The following is an 11,666-nucleotide window of genomic DNA, read 5'->3' on the forward strand; positions in this document are numbered from 1 at the left end:
CCTCAAAGGCTTATTTTGAAAGTATAATTATGTTTATAGATTATATGATATCTGTTGTTGTGTTTCCTAATTTGAGTGACCTGGACATAATCTGGACTGTACATAAATGCTTAATTTGAAAATGTAATTTTGTTTATAAATTATATGCAATCTGTTGTGTTCCCTAATTTTTTTCTGTGTACATGAATGAAGGTGTGTGTTGCTGAGTCCGACTTGGACATTATCTGGACTGGGCCTGGTTTAAAAAACCCTTTAAACAAATCTAATTTCATTGACAACCTGGTCTGTTGAAGATGAGGCCCTTTTTTTAAAAAATAAAATAAAATAAGATAAATAAATAAAAAACATTTTCTTGGATAAAAAAGAAAGTAAAACAATATAAAAATAATTACATAAAAAATAGTAATTAATGAAAATGTTAGTGGACCAGCAGCCTATACAATCATGTGTGCTTCAGGGACTGTGTCCCTTGCAGATGTGTTGTCTATGTTGTGGGAACCAGAATATTGGTAGCAGAAAGAAATAACCCCTTTTGTGTGAGTGGATGAGTGTGCATGGGGGAGGTTGTTTGGGTTCATGCACTGATTGAAAGTGTATCTTGTGTTTTTTTCTATGTAGATTTAATTTTGGGGGGGGGGGGGGGGGGAATTTTTTTTTTTTTTTTTTTTTTTTTTTTTTTTTTTAGAACAGGCCCGCGGGCGACTCTTCTGGTCCTTACGGGCGACCTGGTGCCCGCGGGCACCGCGTTGGTGACCCCTGGTATAGACTATACCTGGGCAAATGAAGGGCCGGGGGCCACATGCGGACCGTTAAGCTTTTCAGTCTGGCCCGCCAGACATTCCCAAATAATTTTTTTAGATGTTTAAGATGTAAAGTGTAGCTGCCATTATGATGTGCAGTCATCTTTTAAAATTAGCGTAAGTGTTGAACTATACAAAGTGTTTCAATGGTTGGAATCTGCACTTTTGCATGATATACTAGTTACTATGGTAATCTAATTAGTTACTATGGTAATCTAATTAATTGCTATGGTAATCAAAGTCATAGCCGCTCAGACGAGGCACTAAGCAGTGTGGGTGGGAAGCGTTTCCACAGAGTGTTTCAATCGGGAGATTGTTACAACAAAGTTCTAAAACTTAGTGATGTATCAGATATATCAGATTATAGGTGTTGTTGTTTTTTTAGCCTTCAGGTTCATATTTCGCTGTGTTTGTTGCAGTTTTGTTGCGTTTCACTTGATTGTAAAATATGTCGATCGAGAGGGGGTGTGACGTTCATATTTTGTCAATATTCAGTGTTTTATCGTTCATAGAAAAAATTTAAATTCCATTCCGTTTTTTAAGGCGGTCTGTCATAACGTTTTTAGCATTCAATCCAACATTATTGTGAGGTTTTGTATTAGTGATCCTAAAAATAGATATGCCGGCCCCCAGACACATTTTTTTCTCTAAATTTGGCCCCCCGAGTCAAACTAATTGCCCAGGCCTGGTATAGACGGTATGGATAGAAGTATGATTGATGGATACTATCCCACACATTACAGCACACTTTAGTGTACTGTAATGACTATAGATTTAATAAATGATATGAGAGGTAGTAATGATAATTACGATAAATGGATACTATATGATAGATACAATACGTGGATAGTTGTAGAAATTGATTGATACTATATGACACATAAGATACAATAATTATGATCATAGTTATACAACACAGTACAGTATATTATTGACAATCAATATGATACGATTTATAAGATAATAAATAAATCGATATAGCGATACCACTTAATATTTGCTATGATAACGGGCAAAATGATAAGAGATATACTGTATATTAGATATGATGGGATTGCCCGTGAAGAAGTGTGGCAAACAGCAAAAAGGTGCATGGAGACAAGGTGGCAAACAGCAAAAAGGTGCATGGAGACAAGGTGGCAAACAGCAAAAAGGTGCATGGAGACAAGGTGGCAAACAGCAAAAAGGTGCATGGAGACAAGGTGGCAAACAGCAAAAAGGTGCATGGAGACAAGGTGGCAAACAGCAAAAAGGTGCATGGAGACAAAGTGGCAAACGGCAAAAAGGTGCATGAAGACAAAGTGGCAAACGGCAAAAAGGTGCATGGAGACAAGGTGGCAGACAGCAAAAAGGTGCATGGAGACAAAGTGGCAAAGAGCAAAAAGGTGCATGGAGACAAGGTGGCAAACGGCAAAAAGGTGCATGGAGACAAGGTGGCAGACAGCAAAAAGGTGCATGGAGACAAAGTGGCAAAGAGCAAAAAGGTGCATGGAGACAAGGTGGCAAACAACAAAAAGGTGCATGGAGACAAAGTGGCAAACAGCAAAAAGGTGCATGGAGACAAGGTGGCAAACAGCAAAAAGGTGCATGGAGACAAGGTGGCAAACAGCAAAAAGGTGCATGGAGACAAGGTGGCAAACTGCAAAAAGGTGCATGGAGACAAAGTGGCAAACAGCAAAAAGGTGCATGAAGACAAAGTGGCAAACGGCAAAAAGGTGCATGGAGACAAGGTGGCAGACAGCAAAAAGGTGCATGGAGACAAAGTGGCAAAGAGCAAAAAGGTGCATGGAGACAAGGTGGCAAACGGCAAAAAGGTGCATGGAGACAAGGTGGCAGACAGCAAAAAGGTGCATGGAGACAAAGTGGCAAAGAGCAAAAAGGTGCATGGAGACAAGGTGGCAAACAACAAAAAGGTGCATGGAGACAAAGTGGCAAACAGCAAAAAGGTGCATGGAGACAAGGTGGCAAAGAGCAAAAAGGTGCATGGAGACAAAGTGGCAAAGAGCAAAAAGGTGCATGAAGACAAAGTGGCAAACGGCAAAAAGGTGCATGGAGACAAGGTGGCAGACAGCAAAAAGGTGCATGGAGACAAAGTGGCAAAGAGCAAAAAGGTGCATGGAGACAAGGTGGCAAACAACAAAAAGGTGCATGGAGACAAAGTGGCAAACAGCAAAAAGGTGCATGGAGACAAGGTGGCAAACAGCAAAAAGGTGCATGGAGACAAAGTGGCAAAGAGCAAAAAGGTGCATGGAGACAAGGTGGCAAACAGCAAAAAGGTGCATGGAGACAAAGTGGCAAACAGCAAAAAGGTGCATGAAGACAAAGTGGCAAACGGCAAAAAGGTGCATGGAGACAAGGTGGCAGACAGCAAAAAGGTGCATGGAGACAAAGTGGCAAAGAGCAAAAAGGTGCATGGAGACAAGGTGGCACACAACAAAAAGGTGCATGGAGACAAAGTGGCAAACAGCAAAAAGGTGCATGGAGACAAGGTGGCAAACAGCAAAAAGGTGCATGGAGACAAAGTGGCAAAGAGCAAAAAGGTGCATGGAGACAAGGTGGCAAACAACAAAAAGGTGCATGGAGACAAAGTGGCAAACAGCAAAAAGGTGCATGGAGACAAGGTGGCAAACAGCAAAAAGGTGCATGGAGACAGGGTGGCAAACAGCAAAAAGGTGCATGGAGACAAAGTGGCAAACAGCAAAAAGGTGCATGAAGACAAAGTGGCAAACAGCAAAAAGGTGCATGGAGACAAAGTGGCAAACTGCAAAAAGGTGCATGGAGACAAGGTGGCAGACAGCAAAAAGGTGCATGGAGACAAAGTGGCAAACAGCAAAAAGGTGCATGGAGACAAAGTGGCAAACAGCAAAAAGGTGCATGGAGACAAGGTGGCAGACAGCAAAAAGGTGCATGGAGACAAGGTGGCAAAGAGCAAAAAGGTGCATGGAGACAAGGTGGCAAACAACAAAAAGGTGCATGGAGACAAGGTGGCAAACAGCAAAAAGGTGCATGGAGACAAGGTGGCAAACAGCAAAAAGGTGCATGGAGACAAGGTGACAAACCGCAAAAAGGTGCATGGAGACAAGGTGGCAAACCGCAAAAAGGTGCATGGAGACAAGGTGGCAAACAGCAAAAAGGTGCATGGAGACAAGGTGGCAAACAGCAAAAATGTGCATGGAGACAAGGTGGCAAACAGCAAAAAGGTGCATGGAGACAAAGTGGCAAAGAGCAAAAAGGTGCATGGAGACAAGGTGGCAAACAGCAAAAAGGTGCATGGAGACAAGGTGGCAAACAGCAAAAAGGTGCATGGAGACAAGGTGGCAAACAGCAAAAAGGTGCATGGAGACAAGGTGGCAAACAGCAAAAAGGTGCATGGAGACAAGGTGGCAAACAGCAAAAAGGTGCATGGAGACAAGGTGACAAACAGCAAAAAGGTGCATGGAGACAAGGTGGCAAACGGCAAAAAGGTGCATGGAGACAAGGTGGCAATCAGCAAAAAGGTGCATGGAGACAAGGTGGCAAACAGCAAAAATGTGCATGGAGACAAGGTGGCAAACAGCAAAAAGGTGCATGGAGACAAGGTGGCAAACAGCAAAAAGGTGCATGGAGACAAGGTGGCAAACAGCAAAAAGGTGCATGGAGACAAGGTGGCAAACAGCAAAAAGGTGCATGGAGACAAGGTGGCAAACAGCAAAAAGGTGCATGGAGACAAGGTGGCAAACAGCAAAAAGGTGCATGGAGACAAGGTGGCAAACAGCAAAAAGGTGCATGGAGACAAGGTGGCAAACAGCAAAAAGGTGGCCAGCTCACCAGCGCTGCTGTCAAAGTGCTGCCTAAAATAAATAAGTGCTGACTCAGCAGTTGCTTTCTAAAGGCGCACTGGGGGCCCCGCTGACTCTCACCCGGCCGGCCCCCCGCTGACTCTCACCCGGCCGGCCCCCCGCTGAATCTCACCCGATCACCCGCTGACTCCCACCCGGCCCCCGGCTGACTCTCACCCGGCCCCCCGCTGACTCTCACCCGGCCCCCCGCTGACTCTCACCCGGCCCCCCGCTGACTCCCACCCGACCACCCGACCCCCCGCTCCCGGCCGGCCAAGACAGTGTGCACTTTGGAAAGGCTGACGGCGAGGATGAAATTGACTTCTGCCTCCGTGGCCGCGTCCTCCACGTGACCTTGTGTTGCTAGGCAGACACGAGAGGTCAACGGGGGTCATGATCCGCGACGGCAGCAGACGGGGCGAGGGTCTAAAAAGGGGGCGTGGTCTGCAGGCGGGAGGACGTCACACACCTCGCAGAGAGTTTGACGTCAAATCAAGTAACAATTCTTCAGCAGTCAACCCCAAAACATTATTTCTTGCACTAAAGTGGAGGAAAAAAAGTAACAAACCTGAAAGAACATCAACACTTTAAAAGTAGGGGGAAAATCTACTTATTAGTTTTTGTGAAATTCTGTTCAAATTGAATTAAATTACTTAAAACCATACTAAAAGATGCATAAAACACAAGCAATATAGTTATTGCACTTTATCACATATAAATATTATGAATTACTTAAATTTACTTATGTTTACTTTCCAGTCTTGAATTATAAATGACACAAGTATCAGCAAGTTTATGTGCATAAAACACAAGCATTTGTGCAACATAGTTATTGCACATTATCACATAATACTATAAATTACTTAAATTTACTTATGTTTAGTCTTTAATTTTAAATGACACAAGTATTAGCAAGTTTATTTGCATACAACACAAGCACTCGTACAACAGTTATTGCACATTATCACATATCAATATTAAATACTTAAATTTACTTATGTTTACTTTCCACTCTTGAATTATAAATTACATAAGTATTAGCAAGTTTATGTGCATAAAACACAAGCACTCCTACAACATAGTTATTGCACATTATCACATAATACTATAAATTACTTAAATTTACTTATGTTTAGTCTTTAATTTTAAATGACACAAGTATTAGCAAGTTTATTTGCATACAACACAAGCACTCGTACAACAGTTATTGCACATTATCACATATCAATATTAATTACTTAAATTTACTTATGTTTACTTTCCAGTCTTGAATTATAAATTACATAAGTATTAGCAAGTTTATGTGCATAAAACACAAGCACTCCTACAACATAGTTATTGCACATTATCACATAATACTATAAATTACTTAAACTTACTTTTGTTTTGTCTTTAATTATAAATTACATAAGTATTAGCAAGTTTATTATCACATATAAATACTATGAATTACTTAAATGTACATTTGTTTAGTCTTTAATTATAAATTACACAAGTATTAGCAAGTTTATGTGCATAAAACACAAGCACTTGTACAACGTATTTATTGCACATTATCACATATCAATATTATTAATTACTTAAATTTACTTATGTTTACTTTCCAGTCTTGAATTATAAATTACATAATTATTGGCAAGTTTATGTGCATAAAACACAAGCACCTGTACAATATAGTTATTGCACATTATCACAGATAAATATGAATTACTTAAATTTACTTTTGTGTAGTCTTTAATTATAAATTACACAAGTATTAGCAAGTTTATGTGCATAAAACACAAGCACTTGTACTACATAGTTATTGCACATCATCACATAATACTATAAATTACTTAAATTTACTTTTGTGTAGTCTTGAATTATAAATTACACATTAGCAAGTTTATGTGCATAACACACAAGCACTCCTACAACATATTATTGCACATTATCACAAATAAATACTATAAATTACTTAAATTTACTTTTTTTTTGTCTTTAATTATAAATTACAAAAGTATTAGCAAGTTTATTTGCATAAAACACAAGCACTTGTACAACATAGTTATTGCACATTATCACTTGTAAATGTTATTATTTAAATTTACTTATGTTTACTTTCCAGTCTTGAACTATGAATTACGCAAGTATTAGCAAGTTTATGTGCATCGTGCACAAGCACTCCTACAACATATATAGCACATTATCACAAATAATTACTATAAATTACTTAAATTAACTTTTTTTTTGTCTTTAATTATAAATTACACAAGTATTAGCAAGTTTATTTGCATAAAACACAAGCACTTGTACAACATAGTTATTGCACATTATCACATATAAATATTATTCATTACTTACATTTACTTTTGTTTACTTTTCAGTCCTGAATTATAAATGACACATTAGCAAGTTTATGTGCATAACACACAAGCACTCCTACAACATATTATTGCACATTATCACAGATAAATACTATAAATTACTTAAACTTACTTTTGTTTAGTCTTTAATTATAAATTACACAAGTATCAGCAAGTTTATTTGCATAAAACACAAGCACTTGTACAACATAGTTATTGCACATTATCACATATAAATATTATTAATTACTTAAATTTACTTATGTTTACTTTCCAATCTTGAATTATAAATTACACAATATTACCAAGTTTATGTGCATAACACACAAGCACTCCTACAACATATTATTGCACATTATCACATACTATTATAAATTACTTAAACTTACTTTTGTGTAGTCTTTAATTTTAAATGACACAAGTATTAGCAAGTTTGTGCATAAAACACAAGCACCTGTACAACATATTTATTGCACAAAATTAATATGTCGCTGCACAATAATAGTTTACTTTAAAATGCATATTTTGTTTGTATTAGAGTTTTTTTGTGATTGTACGGTAATAAAGTACACTTGAAATCTGCTGCATGATCCATATTTGACATTTTGACTTCTTTTAGGGCCTTTTGCGGTCCCAGGCTGCATGTCCAAGTGTGGAGTGTGGAGTGTGGAGTGGGTCCCCCATGCAGGACAATAACTCCAGCAGGAGTTTAGAGCGAGGGCGAGTCCTCTCAGTGAGGAGTTGGTCAGCAGCAGCACAGCAGCCTCGCTCTTCTCCGGATTCTTTTCCCCTCTCTTCGAACTTCATTGGACCACACGTCCTCTCTTCCACCAGCTGTAAGACAAACCTTCTTTTTTCTTTTTTCAATATAGCTTGGATTATTATTATTAGTTTAATATTTACTATTTATATATATGGATTATTATTCATTAGTTGAATATTTACAAATAGTAATTGGGGTAAATGAATACTATGTCATAAATGATGAATATATTCATGACTTTCTCAATATTAAACTGCTGTTTGAAGCCGATTGTAACAATTTTACACAAAAATATCCTTAGAAAAGTTTGTAACATATTCTGCCTTGCTATACCCCCCCAAAAAAACAAAAAAAAAACACACACAGCACTTGAGTACACTTTATTCTGGAACATCAACAGTAATAAAAAAATACATTTTTTTTGTTTTTGTTTGTTTGTTTACCTGCAATGAATATAATTATTGCATAAAAACGTTATATTATGCACATCCACTATAAGCAAAAATATGATTTGTTATGATAGTTTAATTGTCTTCATTTGACACAATAAGAGTTTTGCAGTTTTGTGCATATATATGTGGAAAAACGTCATTTCATGCGCAGAAAAATGACTCGACTACAAAGATATACTTTATTGGCATGGATTATTGAGGTATTTAATAATTTCTCTAAGAACTACAGCTTGTTAATGACATTTATTAACATTATATACATATATATATATATATATATCATATATTTTTGTTTACCTGAAATGAATATAATTATTGCAAAAAAAAACATATGCACATCCACTATAAGCAAAAATATGATTTGTTTTGATAGTTTAATTGTCTTCATTTGACAAAATAAGAGTTTTGTGCATATACCTGTATATGTGGAAAAACTTCATTTTATGCACAGAAAAATGACTCGACTACAAAGATATACTTTATTGGCATGGATTATTGAGGTATTTAATGTCTCTAAGAACTACAGCTTGTTAATGACATTTATTAACATTATATACATATATATATATATATATATATATATATATATTTTATTTTATTTTATTTTATTTTTATTTTTTTTTGTTTACCTGCAATGAATATAGTTATTGCAAAAAAAACATATTATGCACATCCACTATAAGCAAAAATATGATTTGTTATGATAGTTTAATTGTCTTCATTTGACAAAATAAGAGTTTTGTGCATATATATGTAGAAAAACTTCATTTTATCCACAGAAAAATGACTGGGCTACAAAGATATACTTTATTGGCATGGATTATTGAGGTATTTATATTGATATTACATTGTTCATGACATTTATTGACATCATTGCTGGATTAATGACATTAATGCATGTACATGACACTTCTGATCATCCTAGTTCATGGATAATAACGCTAAAATAATACATAGTTGATTAAAAAGCTCCAAAAGTGGAACATGTTCCTCCACGTTCATCACGCCGCGCCATCCTCACGCTGCGCATGTCTCACGCCCGCCATTTTGTGGCGATGACGGCACATGCGCCCATTTTAAGACATCGGAGGGGAACGTGCGCCGGCAGAACCTTCGCCAAAAAAAAAGAAAAATGTGTGTGTGTGCCTGCGTTGTGTGTTGGTGTCACTGCGGAGAGCTGGGTAGCGCTCTGTTGCCTGAGGTGGCTGCGGGGTCAGAGGTCGAGCCCTGTTAATAGGACGCGACATGCTCCCCGGAGACCTCCGACCTCGCCTAATCGCCATTAGTTAATGTTTTTGTGATCTTTACCTTCCTAAAGCAAACAGTGCTCGACGGGCCCCCCGCCCTTGTAACGCGTTTGACCCTGGGGTCGTGACCTATGACCACCGTGCCGGCGCGTGGGGGGGGGGGGAGGATGTCAAACTGTGGTTAGTAATAGTGTGACTCACTCACACACACACACACACACACACACACACACACACTTTTTAAAAACACGGCGAAGGCATGAAAAAGCTGCCATAGACCCCGGGTTCCCTGGCTAACTGCTTCAAAATGTAATCATCATCTAAATCCCAGCGATACACAACATGAGTCATCACGTGTGTGTGTGTGTGTGTGTGTGTGTGTGTGTGTGTGTGTGTGTGTGTGTGTGTGTGTGTGTGTGTGTGTGTGTGTGTGTGTGTGTGTGTGTGTGTGTGTGTGTGTGTGTGTGTGTGTGTGTGTGTGTGTGTGTGTGTGTTGGTCGCTTGAAGTGGACCAAACACACTCTGTATGACCGGCAGAACCATGTGACCCCTCCCGGCCAATCCATAAACTCCACTCATGGTTAAAATGCAGTTGCAACATACAAGAAGAAAAGAAATGCAAATAATGTGTAGACTTCATGTGCTACACTGCAAAAAGTCAGTGTTCAAAAACAAGACAAAAAAATACAAAAATGAGGGGTATTTTATTTAAACTAAGCAAAATTATCTGCCAATAGAACAAGAAAATGTGGCTTGTCAAGACTTTCCAAAACAAGTAAAATGAGCTAACCTCAATGAACCCAAAAATAGCTTAAAATAAGTATATTCTCACTAATAACAAGTGCACTTTTCTTGGTAGAAAAAAAAATATGAGACCTTTTTGCTCAATATGTTGAAAAATATTGTTAAATGAAGTAAATGCTAGTGCCATTATCTTGACATACTGATATTACATTTCTTGAAACCAGCAAACTTATACTAAAAACTAATTTATTGTTCTTAACGGAAAGACAACAAGGCAAGCGCTTGTTACTCTCGGGGTCTCCTAGCCGCTCAGGCAAATCATATTGTCTAAAAATGCATTTTTCCATGGATAACATGACATCATCGCGCCAAGTGCGTGCTTTCAGTCAATTAGTGTGCATATATACAGCCCGGCCCCCGGCCAAACATTTTAAATTGTAATTTTGAGGAATTTATCTGAGTGTGCATGAACTATTTCTGTTCAACATTGTTAGAAATGTTAAATGTTTAAATATTAACTGTCAGTTTACTGTACTGTGCCAACTGTACTACTATATGAGTACGTGTTTTCTATTGTTTCATTGAAAATAAAACAGCAAAGTCCATTTGGCTGTCATCTGTTTTAATTATGAGACACAATTGTGTCAAAGTCATGATTTTTTATTTCATGCTTGAAATAAGAAATGATGACTTTAAAAAAGTAGTTTTATACTTGTGAGTGTTGATGACACAGCTTTGCAACAGTTGATATTCTAGTTTCAAGCATGTTTTACTCAATATAGGTCATCAAATCTCAGCAACAAGCTGTAATATCTTACTGACATCATTTAGGACCAAAACCTTTAAAACAAGTAAAACACTCTAACATCAAATCTGCTTAGTGAGAAGAATGATCTTATCAGACAGAAAATAAGCAAATATCACCCTTATTTGACATATTTCATCTTACTTAGATTTCACTTTTTGCAGTGTAATGATTCAAATAATGCAACAAGTTTGGTATTCAGAAATAAACAGCAGAATTAAAAGCACAGAAAAAAACCTAAAAAAAAATAAATTTGTATTTATGTCCAACATACTTGACAAAATGACACTGACATGTTTACATTTGCACAAAATGTCCGAAAAGGCATCTTTTTTTAATTAATCCTATACACTATTTAATGTCTCAGCAATTTTTTATAGCAAATAAGTAAATACATTTGAATTATAAAGTGCTTTTCACAGGTAACTGTACAAAACATAGGTCAATTAAAACAACGATTCAATTAAAAAAAAGAAACAGGGGCAACATCATAAAAAGGATAGAAATTAGATTAAAAATGATAGTTATATATGTAGTATATAACTAGTAATATATATAGTATATGGTGAGTGATGTATAAAACACTGGCCATACAGCAATAGATGATGTCTATTACCTGACACCTGACACGTTAGCTACCTCTCTTTCTTTATAATGTCTATTTTCTGCTGGATCTACTCTCTATTTTATGC

The 11,666-nt window shown here is 37.3% G+C and overlaps 1 long non-coding RNA gene across 2 annotated transcripts in view; it reads left to right on the plus strand.

Moving 5' to 3' along the window:
- LOC133659429 (uncharacterized) overlaps nucleotides 1-11,666 on the plus strand; it is a 236,094-nt gene that overhangs the window by 223,884 nt on the left and 544 nt on the right. Inside the window, exon 3 of one of the 2 annotated variants that reach the window (XR_009827659.1) lies at nucleotides 7,583-7,799. This is a non-coding gene — a long non-coding RNA (uncharacterized LOC133659429). Of the gene's footprint in view, nucleotides 1-7,582; nucleotides 8,336-11,666 lie in introns of those variants that run through there. The other variant, XR_009827658.1, reaches the window with a different exon arrangement.

The sequence above is a fragment of the Entelurus aequoreus genome, linkage group LG10 (assembly GCF_033978785.1).
Source record: "Entelurus aequoreus isolate RoL-2023_Sb linkage group LG10, RoL_Eaeq_v1.1, whole genome shotgun sequence".
In the NCBI taxonomy this organism is placed as follows: domain Eukaryota; kingdom Metazoa; phylum Chordata; class Actinopteri; order Syngnathiformes; family Syngnathidae; genus Entelurus; species Entelurus aequoreus.